This window comes from Capricornis sumatraensis, chromosome 10 (assembly GCF_032405125.1).
Source record: "Capricornis sumatraensis isolate serow.1 chromosome 10, serow.2, whole genome shotgun sequence".
NCBI lineage: Eukaryota > Metazoa > Chordata > Mammalia > Artiodactyla > Bovidae > Capricornis > Capricornis sumatraensis.
In genome coordinates this window covers 10,947,664-10,971,178 of record NC_091078.1, presented here as the reverse complement: position 1 = coordinate 10,971,178, position 23,515 = coordinate 10,947,664, and positions in this window count along the sequence as shown.

The following is a 23,515-nucleotide window of genomic DNA, read 5'->3' as shown; positions in this document are numbered from 1 at the left end:
AGTAAGTGACAGTGAAAGATGAATATCATATGATAAAACTTACATGTGGACTCTAAAATATGAAACAAATGAACGTATTTACAAAACAGAAACAGGCTCACAGACATAAAGAACAGGATTGTGGCTGCAAAGGAGGGAGGGCTGGTGGGAGAGGGAAGGATTAGGAGTTTGGGACTAGCACATCCCAACTATTATATATAGAATGGATAAACAAGGGCTTACTGTATAGCACAGAAAATTATATTTAATGTCCTGTAGTAAACCATAATGAAAAAGAATATATGTGTGTGTGTGTGTGTGCTTATCTGAATCATTTTGCTGTACATCAAAAACTAACATAACTTTATAAATCAACTATACTTCAATAAAAATAAATTTTTAAAAAGAGAACAAAAAGAACAAAAAAGAAAAATGATGACCATTCGTCATGTTTCACTGGCTGTCCCCTGCCCCTTGCCTGACACTCTCTCACTGACATTGGCCTGATTTCCTTCTGGAACTTGCTTCTTCCCATTGCGTGTGGTCCTGGTGGAGAGAAATCCTAGTCTTCTGCCTCCCATTACAAAAGCCAGCTCCCTACATCTCCTGGTCTACCCTAGAGAGGAGACACGTGTCCCGACATCTCTTCTGGGACTTTGCATCTGGGGTGAGTGATGCAGGGTGTCCGTCAGGCTTATTGGTTGCTGGCAATAGTATCTGGTCAGCTTGAAGCAGAAAGGGGGATTTATTCAAGACGAGATGAGGTGGCCCACAGACTCACTGGGAAGGATGGGAACAAACAAACAAAAAGGCCAGGTCACGTCTGGCACGGCCAAGCCCACCTCATGGAGTGAGCATAGTAGGGCACGGCTGCTGCTTCACAGCTTGTCTGGGCACTGGCCAGTGGCGCCCTGGGAGGTGGATTTTGCTGCTGCGATTGCCGTCCCCAACCTCCTGCCATGAACAGTGATGTGCCCTGCCCCTGTTCCATGGCCTCGCTTGCTCCTGGCTTGCTGTATGGGTCAGGGGCTTGGAGGTTGACCAGTCTTGGCAGACGCCTGTGCCCTAGCTGCAAGGGATGCTGGACCACGAGAATCCATCACTCCAGTCCACAATGGAAGGCTGATTCTGCCGCTTCCCCCCCCCCACCCCCAAGCCTTTTAGGATAAAGAATTTCTCAAGCCTAGGAACGAGGGGTCATCAGATGACAGACAGACAAGGAGAATGGCAAAAGCCACTGAGCCCAGAGGCAGAGGGAGGGACTGCGGGTCGTCCGTCCCAGCCACGGTGGCGTGCAGACCAGCTGTCCCCACTACCAGGTGGTGGCTGTGGCTCTTAATCCAAGCCCTCGAGAGAGGCCTGGGCCCCCGCCCCTCCCCGAGGCTGCTTCTCCAGGCTTCTGTCACTTCTGTGAGCTCCCGACATCCTGCCAATAAATTCCATTTTGCTGAAGTTAACCAGTGTTAGTGTCTGCTGGCTGCAGCCAAGCAACGCTAAGTGAAACCACATGTAAACATGAGTCCACACTGCTTGTAAAACACTAAGGCAGCCCTGATAAGGCCACAGGCCTCCTGACACCACCCCCTCCCCAGCCAGCATTCTTCCTTGAGGGAACCACTAGTGAGTGTGTCCCAGAGCTTACTGGTCATGCTTCTGCACATACATGAGTAGCCCTAGTAAACACGTCCTGGGAATAATAGTCTATCTCATTGTGCCTAAGATGTCTCCAACTGTGAAATATGCTATTGCTTTTTGTGCTACCAAGAAGGAAGAAAAAGTTGCCAGTGAAACCACGACTCGATGTTAAAATGTATCAGTTATAAATCACATCTCAATTGCTGGTGTAAGACATGGAAAAAAATATGGTCATAGCAACAACTAACTTATTTAGCCCTTACCAGGGACCATGTGCTCAGCCATGTCAGACTCTTTTGCGATCCCAAGGACTATACCCTGCCAGGCTCCTCTGCCCATGGAATTTCCCAGGCAAGAACACTGGAGTGGGTTGCCATTTCCTTCACCAGGAGATCTTCCTGAACCAGGGATCAAACCTGCATCTCCGTCATTGGCAGGCAGACTCTTTCCACTACCACTACCTGGAAAGCTCTCTACCATGGGCCAGGTATTCTCCAAGTATTTTGCTCATGCTAGCTCAGGTAATCATTCTATTCAATAATTTCTTGAGGTTGAAATATAATAATCCATATTTTACAGATGAGCGAACCGAAGTACAGAAAAGTTAGACTATTGCCCAAGGTTACAAATCTACTAAGTGGCAGAACGAGGATTCAAAGAAATTCTGATTTAAAGATGGCTCTCCTCACCACCAATGCTCAGTGTTCTGTGCATGAGTGCATGTGTGCGCATGTGTACATTGTGTGTGCATGTCTGTGTGTGTGTGCATTGTGTGTGCATGTCTGTGTGTGTGCACACATTGTGTGTATCTGCGCAGCATGTGTGCACTGTGCGTCTGTGTCTGTGTGCGTGTACCTGCATCATGTGCCTATGTGTGTCCGTGTATGCCTGTGTGTGTGTGCATTGTATGTGCCTGTTTGTGTGTGTGCACACATTGTGTGTATCTGCACAGCATGTGTGCACTGTGCGTCTGTGTCTGTGTGCATATATCTGCATCGTGTGCCTATGTGTGTCCGTGTGTGCATGTCTGTGTGTACGTGTGTGTGCATTGTGTGTGCATGTCTGTGTGTGTGTAAATTGTGTGTATCTGCACAGCATGTGTGCACTGTGCGTCTGTGTCTGTGTGCATATATCTGCATCGTGTGCTTATGTGTGTCCGTGTGTGCGTGTGTGTGTGTACATTGTGTGTGCATGTCTGTGTGTGTGCACACATTATGTGTATCTGCGCAGCATGTGTACACTGTGTGTCTGTGTCTGTGTGCATATATCTGCATCGTGTGCCTATGTGTGTCCGTGTGTGCATGTGTGTGTGTGTGTACATTGTGTGTGCATGTCTGTGTGTGTGTACATTGCGTGTATCTGCGTAGCATGTGTGCACTGTGCATCTGTGTCTGTGTGCATATACCTGCATCGTGTGCCTATGTGTGTCCGTGTGTGCATGTGTGTGTGTGTACATTGTGTGTGCATGTCTGTGTGTGTGTACATTGCGTGTATCTGCGTAGCATGTGTGCACTGTGCATCTGTGTCTGTGTGCGTATACCTGCATCGTGTGCCTATGTGTGTCCGTGTGTGCGTGTGTGTGTGTGTACATTGTGTGTGCATGTCTGTGTGTGTGTACATTGCGTGTATCTGCGTAGCATGTGTGCACTGTGCGTCTGTGTCTGTGTGCGTATATCTACATCGTGTGCCTATGTGTGTCCGTGTGTGCGTGTGAGCCTGAGTGTATGCCTGCTGGTGCACCTACACCTGTATTTTTTCTCTTCAGAAGGACCATATTAAATGTACATCCTGCACTGTGCTTTGTTCATTTAGTACTCTCCTGGAGACTTCTGTCTCAGGACGTAAGTTTCTCCCCCATTCTTTCTAAATGTTGAAATAACTGCCATAAGGCCTCTAGCCCTTCTTGCACTGATAGGCATTAAGGTTGTTGCCATTTCCGACTCTGCCTGACGAGCCCGCAATAAACAGCCTCCAACTGGCCTCCATGAGCACACGTGTAAGTGTTTCCGTTGGGTGGACAGAAAGAAGGAGCAGCAGAAGGCACGTGCATTCTGAATGCTCAGAGTGAGGTCGCTCCTCCGCCGTCTCAGGGAACACTCCCTATCTCTCCCGGTGGGGGAGTGGGCATCAGTCTGGATGAGCATATACCCCACAGTGAGTGTGGGCACCTCCCTATGACTTCTACCTGGATCTGCGGGCTGTCTGACCCCTCACCCTCCCCGGCATCTGCAGCATTAGCCCCGCTGGCCTCCTCTCCTCCCTCTCTCGGCCCAGTAAGTCCACAGCCTCAGTTCTGCCACTCTGCATTTCAAGTCCTGGTCACCGACTCCTCACTCCTGGCCTGGCATTCACATTGTCTAGAAGTTAACCTCCCAAAGGGAGTGGCAAGGGATGCTAAAAGGCATTCTCAGGAAAGGGCATCCCTTATCAAGGAAGTCTGATAGACCCCGGGAAAATTAGAGCTGTGGCAGGACTTCTCAGGGTCTTGATGGAGTGACCCAAACTGCAGTTGCCATCTCTGCTGAACTCAGAGCACCGTGGAGGAGCAACCCCCACTGGCCCCATGACCAGCCAACAGGAGGGTGCCCTGAGCCAGCCAGGAGCACCAGCAGCTCAAGCCCTCCCTCTCCTGCTCTCCACTGTGGCCCCAGCACCCACAGGCCCCTGCTCTCTTTCTAGGTCTTCGTGTACCATGCTCCACCCTCTCCAGCCTTCCCTGTGTAATGCAGAGGAAAGAGAGCTGGCTAGGGACAGAAGACCTGGTCACCTGAAGCTCAAGACCTTGGGCCAGTTACTTAATCTCACTATGCCTCAGTTTCCTACCTTTAAAATGGGGGAAAATTCAATAGCTATCTGGGGTAATATTTTGCAATTAAAGTGCGTTAATAAAGAGAGAGCAGACAGAAAAGCGCTTTGCATGAAGTAGGGCTTCAGTGAGAGTCTGCTAGCAGGGGGGCAGGAGAACTGGGTTCCAGATCTCCCCATTGCCCACTGTCTGCTCCTGATCGCGTCACCGTCTTCCTCAGCATCTCTGCTCCCTCACTTGTTAATGGAAGGCTAGGTGAGTCTCTACCTTCAGAGGCTCCCAGCCTTGGTCTTGGTCAACCTGGCATTCCCAGAGCCTGGCATGGAAACTGCCGTGGAGCACCGATCAGTGAGTGTGGGGTGAGCTGGGCTGAATACAGGGGTCCCTGGAAGGAGGAGGAAGCACTGACTTAATGTATCAACAAGACGCAGCACTGGGGAGCAGGGGGAGAGACGTGCCCGGCAGGGAGCCTGCTTGCATTCCTGAAACCCTGGGAAGTGTTACTCAGCTCACGAGGAATCTAGAAGAGCGGGGAGGAATTCAAGAAAGGTTTCATGGAAAGGGAGGAACTCAAGATCAGCCTGGAATGATGGATAGGATTTTATTTGGCTCCAGGGAGTAAGGTTGGATATCACAAGAGTGCTATTCACAGAGTAGTCGCAAGTGGAGAGAGCACAGAAGTGGGTTGAGCCTTCATGGTGTCAACCCAGGCACCTGTATAGATGTCTGGGAACCTACACTCTGCTCGAGTGAGGCAGACACAACTTCCCTGCCCTGCCTGAGCCGAGATAAGATCTATTCCCTTGGCAAACAAAGCCCAGGTCTCCCACCCCCTCCCAGGCTTGCCAGCCCTCAGTGGGCTGAGAGCAGCTCTGTAGGTTTACCCATCCCCCGGAGAAAGAGGGTGTCTCCTCTCGACAGAGACAAATGAGACACGACATCCTCCCGGCTCAGCCGCCTGGGAGACACAGACACCCCTCACGCCCATTACGCGCTTCCCTCCACTGCTCCCTCGTTATCTCTGCCAGGGTGTCCTCGGGCCAAAATAACGCACCCAGACCCTGCCTCTACCTGGGTATCATTATCATGACTCCCACTTGAAATTATTTGTTTTTCTCTATTGATCTCAGTTCGACACTGGAAAAATGTATTCTTTGTAAGGCATTCCCAAGGGCTTAATTTGTCCGTGTTGGAAGCCTTTTTTAATAGGATTCTGCCCCATTGTTTATTCTGAACATTGAGTTCCGCGAGCCGGGATTCAGCTCTTTTAATAGAAACTCATTACTGGGGTCCCTCTGCATCAGAAAGCTGATACTGGCACTGTGAGGAGGAGACAAATTAGGAGCCTGCCAAGGGCCCGTCTGATCAGAAAGCCCCTCAGGAGGCTGAGTTGCCATCCAACTCCCTCCACCCTCCTCCTGTTAGAGGGACCTGGGGAGTGACAGCCACCAGGCTGGGCAGAGAGCCCTCAGGTCTGTGAGCCTACTCCAGAGCTCACTGGTGACCCAGTAACCCCTCCATCCCTGCCTACTTTTGGCTCTCAGGAGCAATTCCTACCTTGAACAGACTCCAGTCTCCTGGAGCAAGGCTTCTCAGAGATGACACACAGCACCTTCACATCAGAATCCCCTCGGGTGCTGGTGTCAATTCCAGCTCCCTGGCCTCCTCTAGACAGAAATCCTCTGCCAAGTGGTTCATACCTCAGGGGGGATCCCTGCTTTTGAGGGCCTTCCCTGTGCCCAGGACTGGCCAGTTTCATAGGGCCATCCATATGAGATTCCCATGCTTGGACCTGGTCCTGTATGAATCCTATTCCCCATTTGTTTCTCTTCCTCAGAGATGGTATGCCCCCTCTACCACCACCTCACTACCTCTCGGGGTCGACTAGATGCCCCATAGAGCTCCTAGCACTCATATATATTGGGTGAATCCAGGGCTCCGTGGTCAGGCCCTTCCTGTACCAGGCAGACAGCTTGGCAAGTGAATTACTCCACTAGCCAGCCAAGTATTTCTTTCTCAGGATCACGTGAGTTTGGGCCTGTAGAATGGTGCTCACATGATTTTAAGTGACTTAAAGTATTTTGCCTTGCCTTCAAAAAAGGGAAAAAAAAAAAGACTGGCTTGAGGCCCTGTACACTCTAGGGGAAACCCTGCCTTGAGACAGACTAAAATAGTAGCAATGAGGAGGAAGCCCAGGAAACTGCATTTTTACAAATGCCCCAAGGAATTCAGATGCTCACTAAAGTTCAGAGTCTATTGGAAGTGTGGTGACGAAAGGGAAAGAGAGTGGTTTGTAGAGTTACTCAGAACTGAGCTCAAGCTGTGACTTGCAGCAAGCCAGCAAATTCCTAACCCTCTCTGAGTCTCACTTTGTACTCATAAATATTTTTGGTCCATAGTAGCTCTAAGAGCCTTTTTAGGAGCGGCTGCTGCTGCTGCTAAGTCACTTCAGTCGTGTCCAGCTCTGTGCAACCCCATAGACGGCAGCCCACCAGGCTCCCCCATCCCTGGGATTCTCCAGGCAAGAACAGGATTCTCCAGGCAAGAACACTGGAGTGGGTTGCCATTTCCTTCTCCGATGCATGAAAGTGAAAAGTGAAAGTGAAGTTGCTCAGCCGTGTCTGACTTTTAGCGACCCCATGGACTGCAGCCTACCTGGCTCCTCTATCCATGGGATTTTCCAGGCAAGAGTACTGGAGTGGGGTGCCATCGCCTTCTCCGTTTTAGGAGCAAGGTAACCTGTAAATCTTGCATATGTAAGGCCGGGACCGTGCCTAGTTCTGAACCCAGTCTATGACAGGAATCTAAGCAAAAATGCCTGGAATCACTGAATCACTCAGTCAACAGGTATTTATTGAAATTCTACTATGTGCCAGACACTGTACTCTGTGATGGTAAGACAAAACAGGCTCAGTCCTTTGCCTTCATAGGGGAAGACAGATATGAAGAGATGAAAGACAATTCATAAACATGTATTTAGTGGCAGCAGTGACTGGTCCTACAGAGGGCAGAGCGGCCTGGCATGGAGAACAGGGGACATGCTCAAGTAGGCATCTGAGGGGGTGAGGAAAGGCTTCTCAGAGTAGTGATGCATCCCCCAGGGACCTGGAGGTAGAGCAGGGCTTGCCAAGCGAACACAGTAGCTTCTGGTCTGATTTCTGCCTTTCAGGGGCCTCTTCCTCTCTTGGAGACAGCTCTTTTGGGAAGTAAATAAAGATGATTGATTTGACAGCTGCTCTGCACAGAATCCAGACAGGCTCAGTGGGTTTGCCAGGGGGCACATAAGCAGAGGCATGGCATCGCCAAGGCCTGATGGTGTGCCAGCCACCGGCCAAGTGCGCCCCATGCACTATCTCATCAGACACCCACAATAGGCTGCTGTTAAATGTTATCCCCATTTAACAAATGAGAAAGCTAGAACTCAAAAAGGATTAGTCACTTGGCACCTAAGTAGAGTCACAGAGTTAATAAAGGAGAGAGCCAGGATCCAAACCTGGACAAAGTGACCTCTACTGTCCCTAGGCTGAGGCCCCCACCTGTGACACTGTCTTCAAAACCCTCTGAAGAGGGGTCACCTTTTCCATGTAGAGAAGAATTGAGCACACTTTAAAGTCACCTAAGAGAGAGTCGATTTGAATGATACAAAACTGCATAAAATGTTTTGCGAAAGGGCTGAAGGGTAATGAACCTGGGATTGCACCTCAACAGCTCCCATGATGACTTCAGGCCAAGAGGAGGAGCTCGGGCAGTGGTTCTCCAACTGTGTTCCTTAGAGCCCTGGGCTTCCACGGAGGCACCGTGGGGCTGCCCTGGGTGGGTGCTGGGCCATCGCTCCCATCAGTCCCTGAAGATAAACACTGGTTTCGCAGCAGGTAGCTGTTGGGAGACAGTATCTGAGGCTGTGACAGCACAGATGATGGTGACAAGCTCTTCTTTCCCATCACTCTTAAGTCAGTCTGCATTCACGGAGCACAGATCATGCTGTGAGCTGAATGTCAAGGATCCAGACAGGTCCCTGCCCTGGAGGAGTACATTGGCCAGTGGAGGAGGTGCCCAGGGCCAGTGCCTAGGTAACCAGGGGCCATGAGTCACAAGAGGGTTCCTGCCCTGATTGGGCAGCAGCTCAGAATAAGGCAGAGACCAGGTTGGTATTTAAACCCAGAACTCTTGGCAGCCAGTGCCAAGCTTTCCCCCAACCCTACCTGCATCAGGTAAATTGAATGGGGCATCAATAAAACGGCCATTTAATGATAGAGCCTCAGGAGGTGAGTGGAACTGCAGGGACAGAGGCTAAGAGGGCAGGCAGGAGCCGAGGCATCACACAGAGGCAGAAGATCAGGGCAGATCACATAGCCAAGCTGGATTTGAAAAAGAGGCCCCAATGGTCATGGTCAAGTGTCTGCCATGGGGCAGGGGAGATTACCAAGGCATTCTACTTGTCTATTACAATGATCGATAATATTTATTGAGCACCGTACCAGTCAGGAGAGTCTGAGGATGCTGAAGCAATAAGTAGCTCTAAATTCTCAGGGCCTACATACAGCAAATGTTTGTTTACTGCTTACCCAACATTTACTGCAGATCCTAGCAACTCTCCAGGACGGGTGATCTCCAAGCACTGACTCAGCCACACGGCTGGCAAGTTCTTCACCACCCAAAGCCATCCCATATGACCTCAGTCCAGACTGCAGCATGAGAGACAGGAGGATGAGGCATTGGCTTTTCACGAGCCCAGTTCAGAAGTGACACCTGTCACTGCTGCTCACATTTCCTAGGCCTGAATATGGCATTTGGTCCACTCAACTTCACAGGCGTCGATCGTCACCTTCCAGAGGTCATTTCTCTTTGCATATAAGGAAACAGAGACACAGAGAGAATGAATGGAAAGTACCTATCCAAGTCACACAGCGGGTAGTGGAAGACTAATACATCGAACTCAAATGGTCTGGGGGCTTAGCTCTAACTCTGCTTCCTCCCAGACTCTCAGAGGTCAGTGGTACTTCAGGAATAGTCAATCCACTACTGTCAGAGTGCTGCCTTTCAATTAGCCCAATGAAGGAACCCGTGTCCTTATGGCATTAGATAAATTGGGAGAGGGATGTCGTGCTCCCTTGTGACCTGGGACCATCGGTAGCCTGTGTAGAAGTGAACAGACCAAAATGTTTATCAACAAGGAAGGGAAGCAGGTGATACAGGATTGCAAATCCACCATGAGTGGCTTCTGATGGCACGAGGAAGAAGGGGGGGCTCCCTGGAAACCAGGTAGCTTGTCAACAAACTCTTTAATCACAAATGCCAAATGCAGGGGGTTATAAACAGGTCATCACTGTGGTTCCTGGGGACTGAGATTTCCATTTCAAGACGGGGGAAATAATAAGTAACCACTGACTAGCATATCCAGGTTTATTGACTTGAAAGGTCATATATTGATGGACAAAAAGCCAAGGTCAATATTTGATTTTGAGAAACAATAAATCTTGATATTCACAGAAAGATGCCTTCAATGCAGGTGCTACTGGGCAGGACAGGGACTCCTTCATGGCGGGGGGGCGGGGGGGGTCCTGCCTCTGTAGTGGGTGAAGGGCTCTCTTGTGTGGAATATTAGGAAGGAGGCCTGTGTGTGTTTAGCAGTTTCTAGGTAGCACTGGTGGGTGCATGTTTTAAAGAAAGCCTGGGAAAAAGAGAAGCAGGCAGTTTTCAGAGGGCTGCCATTTTTGTCCCTGTTCACCCAGATGGAGGGAAAATACCTACCCTGAACCCTGTCCCCACTGCCTGCTCCCCCCGGCCTGCCAGTATCTGAGATTTACCTGCACCTTTGCTAATTTGGAATGTGGATGAAATTTCCCTTTATCTGCTTTCCAACTCTCTACTCAACAACCCTTCAGTGTCTTCATCTTGCCATGCAGAGTTGGGTGCATTCCCACAGAAAGGTGTGCCACGGAAAGCACAGCTGATGCAAACCCATCAGTATCTGCCTTAAAGAGGGGACTCGCTACACTCTCCTCCCTTTCCAGTCTCTACTCCAGGCCCTGACCCCACCTCATCCTTCCACGTCACAGTAGGGCCACCCAGACTGCTTACCATCCCTGCCCAGTTGGACGTTTTGGACCCTCACGAGTTTGCCTGTCCTGTGGCCATTGCCAGAAATCTTTTCTTCTCCTTCCATCCCTCTCTCTGTAAATCTCCTCCTGGGAAAATTTCACTAATCCTGAAATTGCTCATTTGACACTATCTCCTTGATAAAGCCCTCTCTACCCAGGTAGATCAGCCTCCTCCCTCCATCTACCCCCATATCTCTCCATCTACCCCAGATACCTCCATCTACCCCAGATTCCTCCATCTACCCTCATATCCCTCCATCTATCCCCATATCCCTCTGCCTATCCCCATATCCCTCCATCTACCGCCGTATCTCTCCCTCTAGTCCCGTATCTCTCCATCTACCCCCGTATCCCTCCATCTACCCACATATCTCTCCATCTATCCCCATATCCCTCCATCTACCCCCCTATCCTTCCATCTACCCCCATATCTCACCATCTACCCCAGATTCCTCTATCTACCCCCGTATCCCTCCATTTACCCCCATATCCCTCCATCTATCCCCATATTCCTCTGCCTATCTCTATATCCCTCCAGCTAACCCCATATCCCCCCATCTACCCACGTATCTCTCCTTCTACCCCCGTATCCCTCCATCTACCTCCATATCCCTCCATCTACCCCCCTATCCTTCCATCAACCCCCATATCCCACCATCTACCCCAGATTCCTCTATCTACCCCCGTATCCCTCCATCTACCCTCCTATCCCTCCATCTACCCCCGTATGCCTCCACCTACCCCCGTATCCCTCCGCCTACCCCCATATCCTACCCCCATATCCCTCCATCTACTCCCATATCCCTCCATCTATCCCCATATCCCTCTGCCTACCCCCATTTCTCTCCATCCCTATTCTGGCTCTTGCTTCCTCCCTTGTGCCATTTTTGCTCATATGTCCATTCATCTTCACTTTTCCGGGATTGCATGTTTGAAGGAGGAGGGTTGCTCCTTACCTAATTCTGAGTCCCCATTGCCTGGCCCTGGTAAATACTCAGTGTGTTTGTGGAAGGGGTGGCTGAACAGTGGGAAGGACAAATAGATCAGGTAAGGGACTCAGAGCAGAGCCTAGGCAGGAGGAGGGAGCAGGGCCTGAAGGGACCAGAGGGAGGGAGGTGAGCACAGGAAGCTAGGGTGCTGCTGAGCAGCATCCTATCTGGCTCCTCATTCTCACCAGCAGCTGCCCTGACGGTATTAATCAAGGCCAGAGTGCGTAGAAATATCAGTCCACTGTGTTCTATTCAAGTTCCCTGGAACTAAATTATGTTGTCAGGATCGGACAGAGCAGGAATGGAAAAGACCAGGCTGGATGACATGGGGCTGTTAAAAGGAGATGAATGAGCCCAGTGGTTTCCATTCAATTTTTCAAGGTTTCCCAAGGCAAGTCTGACAAATACCACCTTATAATTCTCAGGCACCCTGCGCAGTCTCTTCCACACTCTCATTTTTCTCATTTCTGCCTGTCAGATTAGAAGGACAAGGGATTCTTCTTTCTGTCTCACATCTGGGGAAATGGAGGAACTGGCATGAGGGGAGCACTTTGACCAGAGTCAAGGTCAGGCCAAGCTGAGGGCAGGAAGCAGAACTCGGAGTTTGCACTGCAGTGCCCACGCCATTACCCACCTGCTCGGCCTCCTCTGTGTGGAGCTGGCCAGACCTGCCTCTCAGGGCTGCAGCAGGGTCTCAGGAAGATTGTGCACTTAAAGCGCATCTAATCGAAAAAGTGCTGTTCACTTATTCAGCCAGCACTATTTGAGTGCATACCGTGTTAGCATGTACTAAGCCGTGTTAGCGCTTCTTATTTAAGAGTTGCTATAAGAATGTAGCAAGAGGCTGAGAACTAGAAATAGATACACATGGGCTTCATATCTGTCTCACCACTCAGTAGCTGTGTGATACTGAGTTGGATATAAAGCCTCTCTGATTCTCTTCAGGTGATTGTCAGGACTGAATCAGTTGAAGACACGACAACAGCCGGCACAGTTCCTTGTAGGAAGAAAGTTGTAAATAAGAAGTTATTGAATCTGAATGTGTCCTCCCACACAAGAGCAGGTGTGTCTTTCCTCTCTGTAGGAAGAGCATCTCTGTTCAAGGGAGGCATGAACCTAACTTCCAGCTCTGCAGCGTGTTGCAGCGCTCAGCATATCTCACAACCCAGGGGTGAGTAAGCCTCAGTTGTAAACAAAGGACTAATTAAATTAGCATAAATGATTTTATGTAAATTAAAGAGCCACGTGGTAGCTGTTTATTGGTAGCAGCATCAGATCCTGCCACTGCACAGGCTTGTTTAAAATTAATGTGCATAAATGCTCCAAATATCATATTATTAATAATGATAATAATGTTGATGAGGACAATAATAAACATATTCTCATAACAATGCCTCCTGGCTGGTTCTAAAGTCACAGCAGGGAGTACGCTGAGTGTCACAGATCCTCAGGGAAGCAGCCAGATTTCACAGCTCCTTCGCAGCCTCCCAGCCTTTAGTTGTGGTGCCGTTTTGGTTTCTACTACTGGATTCTGCTAACTTTTGGCCTCTTCAAATCCTGTCCATCTTTCAAGGTCTTACTCAAGGCCACTGCTATGAATCAGCCCAGTCAACCTGAACTATATAAAGCTCTCTCCCTTCTTTCAATTTCTGAAACAACTTTTTCCCATCACTCTTGTCACCTATTAGCTCCTGGAACTCATCTCAGATCTGTAAGGTAGGTGGCAGGTATATTTACGATTCCCATTTTATAGATAAGCTAATAGAGTCAAAGAGTAAAAGCTACTCAAGGTAACATAGCTAAGAAACGACAGAGCCAGGACTAAACTTCCCCCCAGCTCATATATACCCAAGAAGCACCTAGCCAAGAGTTGGCATATAGTGGATAATTAATGAGTGTTTATTAGGAAAGAGGGAGGAAGGAACATGTGAACGAAGGGATGAGTGAACGAAAAACTTTGCAGAGTGAAGTCGTTAAAATCCCTCGATCTAACAGTGACCGCCCTCTTTATTACTACCTATCCAAGAGTCAATCCATCAACAAAACTTTTTTTGTTACTGACCACATGTTGATAAACACTCCCTGAGTCTAAGCCCAAACGTCAGTCCATCCATGTTGCTCAAGGGAAGACATACCCGGAGCCCCTTTGTGAGAAATTTAGAAAGGAATCCCACCCCAAGCAGGCTTGGTAGTTGAACAAGAGTCCACTTCACCCTTATGACCAGTTGCCAACCCACACAACCGCGCACGGTGGCCCTAGATTCAAAAAGGGCTAAAGGATGCTAAAAAGGAGCCGTGCTGCCTCCCCAGGGTCCAACGTTACTCTTGCTCTTCATGGTAGCATCAGACAGGGGCAGGGACCGCCTGCCTAGGGGTGTGTGTAAGTGTGTGTGCGTGTGCTCCACTAGACTGTGACGTTCTCAAGTACCAGATGTCAAGGGTTGTAGGGAAAATATTGGTTTCTGAACCAGACCAACTTGGGTTTGAATTCTAACCCTCACCAGCATTGTGGATAGAATTCTGGGGACCCAAGTACCTGGACAAGAAGAATGATATGTTTCGATTACAAACGGAGGCCACAAATTACAGTAGTATTTGCAGTAGCTGAGATTTTTGTCAGTAGTAGAAATTGCAGTATTCTCCTGCGATTAAAGTTGTTGCAGTTATTTCAAAGTATTGAACACAACAGGAGCCAACAAAGCTTTTGGTGAAGGTCCAGATAGTAAATATTTTAGGCATTGCAGACCATGCATTCTCTGTTGCAGCTACTCAGCTCTGCCGTGATAGCTCTAAAGCAGCCACATGTGTGTGTGCATGCTCGATCAGTCATGTCCGACTCTTTGCAACCCCATGAACTGTAACCCACCAGGCTCCTCTGTCCATGGACTTTACCAGGCAAGAATACTGTAGCGGGTTGCCATTTCCTACTCCAGGGGATCTTCCTGACCCAGGGGGTTGAACACACATCTTTTGCATCTCCTGCATTGGCAGGTGGATTCTTTATCACTGAGCCACATGGGAAGCCCTAGAGCAGCCACAGACAGTAGGAAAATGAGTGGAGTGGCTCTGTTCCAATAAAGTTTTATTTACAAAAACAAGTGGTGATCCAGATTGCAATTTGCTGATTCCTGATATATCCAAGTCATTACTTTAAAAATACATTTTAATTGTAATACATTTTAAATTTTAAAAACTTTTAAAACATTTTAATTTTAATAATTAAAAATAATTATTAGAATCTTGTTATTTAGTATCTTAATAAAGAATCACATAAATTAATACATCAGACTTTTTTTTTAGTATTTTGAAATCTGTATTTCAGTATCATTGGTTGCCCTTACGAGCCTATATATTTTGTTTCATGCATTTAAAAAAATTATTCTGAGTTGGGGTCTGTGACTTCACTGGTCTAACCAAGGGGGTCCTTGACCCACTGGAAATGAAGAACCCCCTATTATTTAATCTCACTCAGCTTTAGTTTCCTCATGGCAGTGGCAAAAGCAAATAAGAATAATGTCCATGTCAAAGAGTTCTTGTAAGAATTCAACGTAACTATGAATATAGAAACGCTTTGTTAAATAGAAATAACTGTAGAAATTTAAGATATGAACATTTCCGCTTCCTCAGCAGTACCTACTACAGTCCTCTGTACACAGTAGGTATTGAGCAAATGTTTGTGGCAGTACGATTAACTGAGCTCAGGGCCTAGCAGCCCTCCCCCAAGAGGCTTCTTGTGTAATATGTGAGGGAGAGGGAGAAAGAATCCCAGAGGCTGTAAGGATTCTCTCACAACTGTCTCTGCAGAATTCCCAGCCATCACATCTATTTAGACATTGCACTGGGGAATGAAAAGAGGAAGGGGGAGACGGCCAGTGCTCTGAGCGGAGACTTCCTGCTGATGCAGCAGGTTTTAAGAGCGCGACTTTGCACAGTTTGTGAAAGCACATGAACCTTGAAATAGAAATATGGACCCCTTAATTCATCTCTCCGTTATTTGACAAAGTGTAAAGTAAATGAATGCAGAACATTTTCCCTCTAATTACACAAGGAGAAACGGGTGGAGGGTGTGAGATGCAGGGGAGCCGAGGACCGAGGGTGAGGGGCCAAGGTGAAGCACTCTGCTTCCAAAGCGATTGTGCCACGTGAAGGCTGCCCGCATGGGCTGCCCTGAGACTTCACTGCTGGGGAAAGAGGTGGGAGCTATGAGCCTTTATGAAGCCTACCCCAGAACCCCGCGGCTTCCAATCGAGATGCATTCTGACACTGCACTGGGACAGGGCATCTCTGCCCTCAAACGGCTTACAGTTCAGCTGAGAAAATAAGTCTCAAATGCATAAACCAGGCATCACTACTGCAATGTGGTTAAAACCATTGTGGTCCAGCCCCTCGTCTGGGTGGAGAACATGGCCTCTCTGAGCCTTGCTGTGCTGTCACGAGGGATGGCCACCAAATATTTCCAGTTCTGCCCCACGGAGCCCACACCTAACATGGAGATGGACAATGCAAATAAACCTCTGAGTAAATAATATGTCAGACATGGGATCTTGGGTCTAAAGCCTTCATCTCCTCTCCCTCTGGATTCTTTGACTGTCCATCCCTTTCAAACAATTGCAGTTATAATAGTTGGTCGCTCCAGTGAGAGTGGACCCGAGTCAAAACCAATTTACGTGGCAGTAGTTCAGAGACATAGTGTCATATTATTTAATTATTTAAAGCTGGAATATTTCCTTCCAGGCTGCTAAGAACTCATATTTTATTCAATTTGATTATGATTTGTTAAATTAAAAGTAGTTCTGGATAACAAGAGGATAACTTAAGTGGTAGAAGATGGGGGTTTTTTATGGATTGAATTGTGTCCTCCCAAATTTATATATTGAAGTCTTAACCCCCGCCACCCCAGAGCTTATCTGTAATAGGGTCATTGCAGCTGTAATTAGTTAAGGTGACGTGATATTGGAGTAAGCCAGTATGACTGGTGTTTTTTCTTTTTTCAGTTTTTACTGGAGTACAGCTGATTTATAATTTTGTGTTATTTTAAGGTGTGCAGCAAAGTGAATTAGTTATACATATATCCACTCTTTTTTAGGTTCTTTTCCCCATATAGGCCATTGCAGAGTATTAAATAGAATTCCCTGTACTATACAGTACATCTTTTTTAGTTATCTATTTCATATGTAGTAGAGGTCCCTTTTAAAAGAGGAAATTTAGAGACAAACCTGGGCACATGGAGAACTCCATGCAAAGATGAAGACAGCAATCGGGGTGAGGCAGCAACAAGTCAAGCAAAGCCAAAGTTTGCCAGCAAACCAGGAGAAGTTAGCACAGAGGGAACTGATTCATCCTCAGAAGGAACCAATCTTGCCCTCACCTTGATCTTGAACTTCTAACTTCCAGAACTACAAGAGAATACCTGCCAGTGTTCCAGCCACCCTGTTTGCGGTGTTTTGTTATGATAGCCCTAGAAAATGCACAGAGGGTTTCATTTGGTTTTCTCCCTGCTGAATGGCTTGAGCAGGTCACTGGGGCACAAGCAGGCTACACAAGCAGCGGAGAGCAGGCAGTGGGAGCCCACGTGTCTGGCCTCGAATCCTAGCTCTGCACTCCCAGCTCTGATAGCCCACAGGTCAGGGGCACACACCTCTAAGATACAGCCAGAGAGGCCTTTTGCAAGCTACGCGGACCATCCAGACAGGACCCCAAGGAGAAACAGCCCTGCGGCAGAAGACGCAAAGCAACGGGACACGTGGAGCAGAGCTGGACGATGCTCTTGCTGATGTGGCTGATTCCTATCACAGGAAGGGAGTTTTTGATCCACTCAAGTTACTGGAGATTTAATTGAATAGAAAGCTCAGAGTGGGCGAGCACAATCCCCATTGTGGGGGCTGTTGGGACGCTGTGGGGAGGCACACAGCTTCCATTGTGTCGTGATGCCAAGGGTGGATGGTCTCTTAACTGACCTCAAGGTAATGAGCGTGGCCACCATCTTTGAATCCAAAGAACAAAGAAAACTGCAGTTTGACCACTGAAAATGTCTTTCTGCCCAGTGAATTTAAGTATTGCTTATTAGTTTGATATAAATATTTTGCTACTGTAAACATTTGTTCAGAGTCTGTCCTGAAATCAAGAGTGACTTAGATTCCTCGAAAGCCCAGGAGCCCTCCTCTGCCCTGCTCTCCAGGGAATTCCCCAAAGAAGCCAGGTCCCCACTGTCACTCCCTACAGACTGGACACCCTGTGTAATCAAAACCTCTATGGGTTTCTTGTAATGTTTACTGTTAATTCAAGAAAGGGCTTGTTGAGACAGATTCTTCATGTTGTGTTAGAATCGTGTGTTCCTATTCTCTGTCAGAAGAAGAAGAAAGAAACACATCCCAATGACAGCACAACCTACCCAGCAAAACTGTCAGCTGTCTTGGCCTGAAGCTGCAAGGCCTCACCGAGTCAGCTATGGGGCACCCAGCCCTGGCTCAGGTGCTGTGCGGATGGTGGAACAGACAGAGGAGCAGCGAAGACCTGCTCAGAGAACAGTGCCGGCTTTCTCTGTTCATCCTTTCCCGAGCAGCCCTTGGGCCGCAGTTTCAGCAAAGGGCTGAAAACTGATGGTACCAGGCCTGGGGAGAGGGGGGTGGGCATGAGGGTAGCAAACATCCTGCAGTGGACCAGCCGGTTCACAAGCGTTAACCACCCTGGGGTGAGATCGCAGGCAAAGCATTTGTTATGGCTGACCCTCTGCACATGGGTCACATGTCGATGCAGGGCTGCTGAGTTCTTGAACAGGACCCTAGAGATGACCCTTTTAAGGTTACTCAATAGCAAATTGAGAACCCATTCAGTGCTGGGGACTGTTATAGGAGTTAAGATGCAATGGGAAATTAGTAAATAAAATAGCCAGCATTTCCTGCCTTCATGGAGCTTGTATTCTTTCTTTCTTTCTTGAGCTTGTAATCTAACAGATTGAGGGCGGACAGTAACAACGCCATCTGCAGCATTTATAAAATTGCTTCAAGGACTCTGCCACAGCTTACAACGTGACTTGCAATGTCATTGTCCCTCTTCCAGGCTTCAGTTGGCTCATCTGTGAACTGAAATAGAAGCCAGCATTCTCTTGAGAAGATACTGGCATTTTCCCATTTAGGCTGCATCATTTGGCTAGCTTTATGACTAAAGGCAAGTTCCTTAACCTCTCTGTGTCAATGATGCTTCATAGGAGTGTCAGGGAAACAATCGAGTTAGTACAAGCCGATGGCTTTGCAGGTACCCAGCAAACAGAGGACACTCAGCATGGGTTATTATTATACAAAGAACAGAATCCAGTGAGTTTCACTCCTCCCTCTGTTGTCTTACCCTGGAAATGCTTACTTCTCTCCAGAGAGAAGAGATGCTATGAGTACTTCTCCAGGTCTCAGCAGCTCTTTTCCTTCTGTTCACCTGACCCACTCACCTGTTGTTCCACACACCTCTTCACACTCTCTGCAGCAGGAAGCTGCCAGCCTTGCTTCCTATAAGAAGCATGATGGCCCCTTGGGTGACAAGCCTACTCTGGGGTCAATGTAGCCAGGTATGAATGTAGGCTCCGCTATCTCATAGCTGTGTGACCTCAGGCCAGTTACTTAGCTGCTCTGGAAGGCTAATTAACAGTGGCTACATCACAGGGCTGCTGTGAGGATTAAGTGGGAGGATGAGAAAGGGTACTTAGGATGGGGACACAGTGAAAAGAGGCAACACGTGTGTCAGCAATGGGGCTTCCCCGGTAGCTCAGCAATAAAGAATCCGCCTACAATGCAGGAGCCGTGGGTTTGATCCCTAGGTCGGGAAGATCCCCTGAAGGAGGACACGGCAACCCACTCTAGTATTCTTGCCTGGAAAATCCCAAGGACAGAGGAGCCTAGCAGGCTATAGTCCATGGGGTCCCAAGGATTCAGACATGACTGAGCGACTTAGGATGCATGCATGTGTCAGCAATGGTAATAATTAACTCCTACAAAGACCCACAGCAGAGAAGAGAACAAAGGTGTGGTCCTCCAGCATGGCTAAGCTCTCTGTCCCACCACCAGCAGGAGATAGCCAACCCCTAGGAAGGCTTGGAAGAGCCTCTGAGCATTTCTATTAATGGCCTGAATAAGGACATGGAAAGCCAGCTTATCAAATTTGAGTCTGACATGAATTTGAAAGGAAAGATAAATGAATTGAATGAAAGTCCGATCCAAAAATCTTTCAACAGGTAGAAACGATAAGTGGTAGTCAACCAGATGGAACTGAACAGGAGGATCTAAGTCCTGTGCTTGATCCCCCAAAGCTGACTGCACATTCTTGATAAGGGACACAAGGTTTAACAGCAGCCAGGCTTCAAAAATACATGGAGTTTTAAACAAGAGTGAGTTTAGAAAAGTCGACAGTACAGTGCGGTTGCCACAAGAATCTTTCCCATAAAGTTAGGGATCTTCCATGTCACTTGATACACGGTTTGGAACAGTTTTCCTGGGTGTTGGCACCCAAAGTGACCCACTAGGTGTTTTGATTCCTTCTTAGTGATGGAAGGTTTCAGATGTGATCATTTGCCCTTTACTTTGGAAGGGACGTCCTGGCATGTCCCAGAACACCAGTCCGTAAAAACATCGCTGATGCGTCGGCTCCCTAAATCTTTGTAGGTTGATTTCCCATTCCATGGAGCACGTGTGTCCTGCCAAGGGACCTCAACATTCTTGCACCTTCCTGTTTTGCCAGGTTTATTCACATGATGTCATCAGTTCCACAGACCAATGAGGTTTCTATAGATTGTCTATACAGTTCCTGACCCTTGGGACTCTGATGACAGAGGATAAAAAAGTTAAGTAATCCTGGTAAAAGTCATTGTGCACTCGTTGTTCAGGCACCTCTGACTCTTTGTGATCCCTTGGGCTGTAGCCCGCCAGGCTCTTCTATCCCTGGGATTTCCCAGGTAAGAATACTGGAGTGGGTTGCCACTTCCTTCTCCAGGGAATTTCCCGACCCAGGTCTCTCACATTGCGGGCAGATTCTTTACCATCCGAGCCACCAGGAAAGCTTGTTAAATGTGTCCTATTTACCACCCCCATGATAATGTAAATTGCCTTGCCCTTTCTTGTATAGTCAAGTGAGCATCACCATGTCTCAGAGATGTCTTTATCTGTTCAAGCAGAATCACAGCAGCTGCCATCAGGGCTAACTACTTGGTCAAATTGTGGTAGTACACGCTCATCCTTCATGATCCATCTCAATTTTGTAGGCGCCCACTGGTGAATTAAATGATAAAATGATGGGGACCATGACCCTGCGTTCTTAAGGACTTTAACAAGGGCACCAATCTCTGCCATTTTACTTTCCATTTTCACTGGGGTAGGGGGAGTGGAGGAGTTTCAGAGCCTTCCACTCAACCTTTCCCACTAGGATACCTTCTCCCCCAGAGTCGATGCAGGGGATCTTCCAGCTGCCAGGTATGTCCATTACAACTGTGCATTCAGGGACCAGGGAAATGTCCCCAGAGTGGCTCGGTGAAAGCTGTGAATCCACATAAGTCAGATCTGTGCCAAGAGTGTATTTATAACCTGACCTCATGAGCACCCCCTCTAATGGTAATGCCAATGGAGACATTGGGTCACTGTTTGTCAGTGTCAGATTTGAGTATTTGCCATTCCTCAGTACATAAATGCCCAAAGAACTGGGGTAGTCATCACTGAACCCAGTATCGACGGTGATGCAGAGGCCTTCCTTATGGGCACCAAGCCTCTCCTTCAGTCATTGGGTTCCTAGCCTGAAAAGACTCAGATCCAGAAACTGGGCAAAGGGGTCATGGAGTTTTTGCCTTTGTTTTTGCTGAAACTGCTTTTAGCCATTCCTGATCATTCATTTTGAACTGTTTTGATTTTGTAGATTTCAGCAATGCTTCTGTCAGGACAGAGGGTGACACGTCATCCAGTTCGAGGAAGCTTTTCTTGGTTTTAGCTCTGGAAGACCTGTGCCCGGAAGCCCCCTCAGTCCTGAAAACACCAGCACAGTCCATCACCTTCGGTTACCCTGCCCTAGGGACGCCGTGCTCTCCAGCCACACCCATATGTTTGCAGGTGAGTCTACCTGGGCCACTCTGACCTGACTGGTCACTGAAATCATTGTGTTCACCCTGCTTGCGACAGATAAGCCCCACCTACTGGCCTCTGTTCTTCCTCGGGATCCCGATTGACGGGTCTGTATGGATTTCTCCTACAGCCATGCCTGGTCCGCAGACCACACCCCCAACGAACTCCTCCCAGGCGCTGGCACCTCCTCCCCGCTCCCGTGCGTCTCCCATCGCTTTGATGAATGGCGTGTTGTCCAGGCCATTCTGCGGAACCGTCAGTTGGTGGAGTTTCCGGCCTTACATAGAATATCCTCTCCAGCACAACTCACGGGTTTTTTGATTCCCTTTCCTGCCATCTGCCATGGTAATTCTGGCATTTCTACTGCACATAGTGTGGGCCATATCTTCTTCCCAGTTTCCAAGAGCTTCCCAAACAACACGTTAGCATCATTTTCCAGGGTCCTCCTCCGGGTGTGAAATCCTGTTATCAAGGGAGAGGCTTCCACACTGATAAACTCACTCATCCGGCTTTCCATTATATCAGCCCGATTCAGTGCCCTCAGTTTGCCATGTGTACACCCTGGGGTCTTGCCAGTATGCAAGGTGGGCCCCACACGTCCTCCCTTCCTGACTTCCTTTCCTCCCCTAGCAGGTCGACCCTCCTCTGCTAGCTTGTGTAGTGACCTGGTGTTTGGGCCAATGGAGAATGTTCCAGAGGAGAGTGGGGGTGGTTCCTGAGCAGACAGATGTTGTGTGAGATGGAAGCCTCCGCATCATCTTCAAACAAGGCAGGGGATTGGGGGTAGGGGGCACTAGACTTTAATGACAGGAAGTGAGCTCAGCTGGTCTGGGATTTCAGAGTTCTCAAGTTCATTGACTCCGAGCCTCACAATTCTGCTCCTTTTAAATAAGGGCTCTGACCTTGGCATCTCCAGCTTACCCCAGACGAGGATTCAGAGGTAGTCTTTTCTGAGCCCTGCGTTTAGGATTAAGTCTGGGTCCTGAGCCTCAGCATTCTCTTCTCTCCAGCTGCTGGGCAAGTGAATCTTTCTCTGTATATGTAGCCAAGGAAGTCCAGTCATCTACAGGCTTCCATTGTCCTTTCACCAATCCATCAATCAGACTCAGCAAGAGCCATACAACTCCATTGTCCTTATAATTACTAATTTCCCCAATCCTTGCAACCTCCTGAAATAGGCACCCTGCCCTGCATTCCCTTCCACCAGCATGGAGAAGCACAACCAGTTTCTCCAGCAGGAAAAAGTCTAACAATTGCACAGGCCAGTCCTGCACCCACCACAAATTATGGAGTCTTCATTGCTTCCCTGGTGACTCAGACGGTCAAGAATCTGCCTGCATTGTGGGGACCTGGGTTCAGTCCCTGGGTCAGAAAGATCCATTAGAGAAGGGAATGGTAACCCACTCTAGTACTCTGCCTGGAGAATTTCAAGGACAGAGGAGCCTGGAGGGGTCAGGCCATGAGATAGAAAAGAGCCAGGCACCATTGAGCGACAAACACTGTCTCTTTCATTGCCTCTTGGCCAGCAAGGGGTCCAGTTCCACAGTCCTATTTGGGGTCCACTTCCTCAGTCCACTACCAGTTTCAGTGTCCATGGGATCCCCAAGACTCTGCCCTGAAGCTTGGCATGGAGGAAGTTTACCAACACATGCCTTTGCATCAACTCCTGTGGGGACTGAGACCGGCAGGGCTGGGCATTGTTGAATTGCAGTGCATTTGCAATAGAGACTCAGCCATCTCACAGGACTTCTGGAATTGAGAATGACTTTTCAGAGGTGCTTCTACCTATCATTGGCTGCAACTGCCACCAGGGAGGGCCCAAACCTTGGGCCAGCCAATCCCTTCTGTCGAGGGCAATTCCTGAGCAAGAATTTTTTTCTTTTACAATAATTAACCTTAGCCTTTACCAGGTTA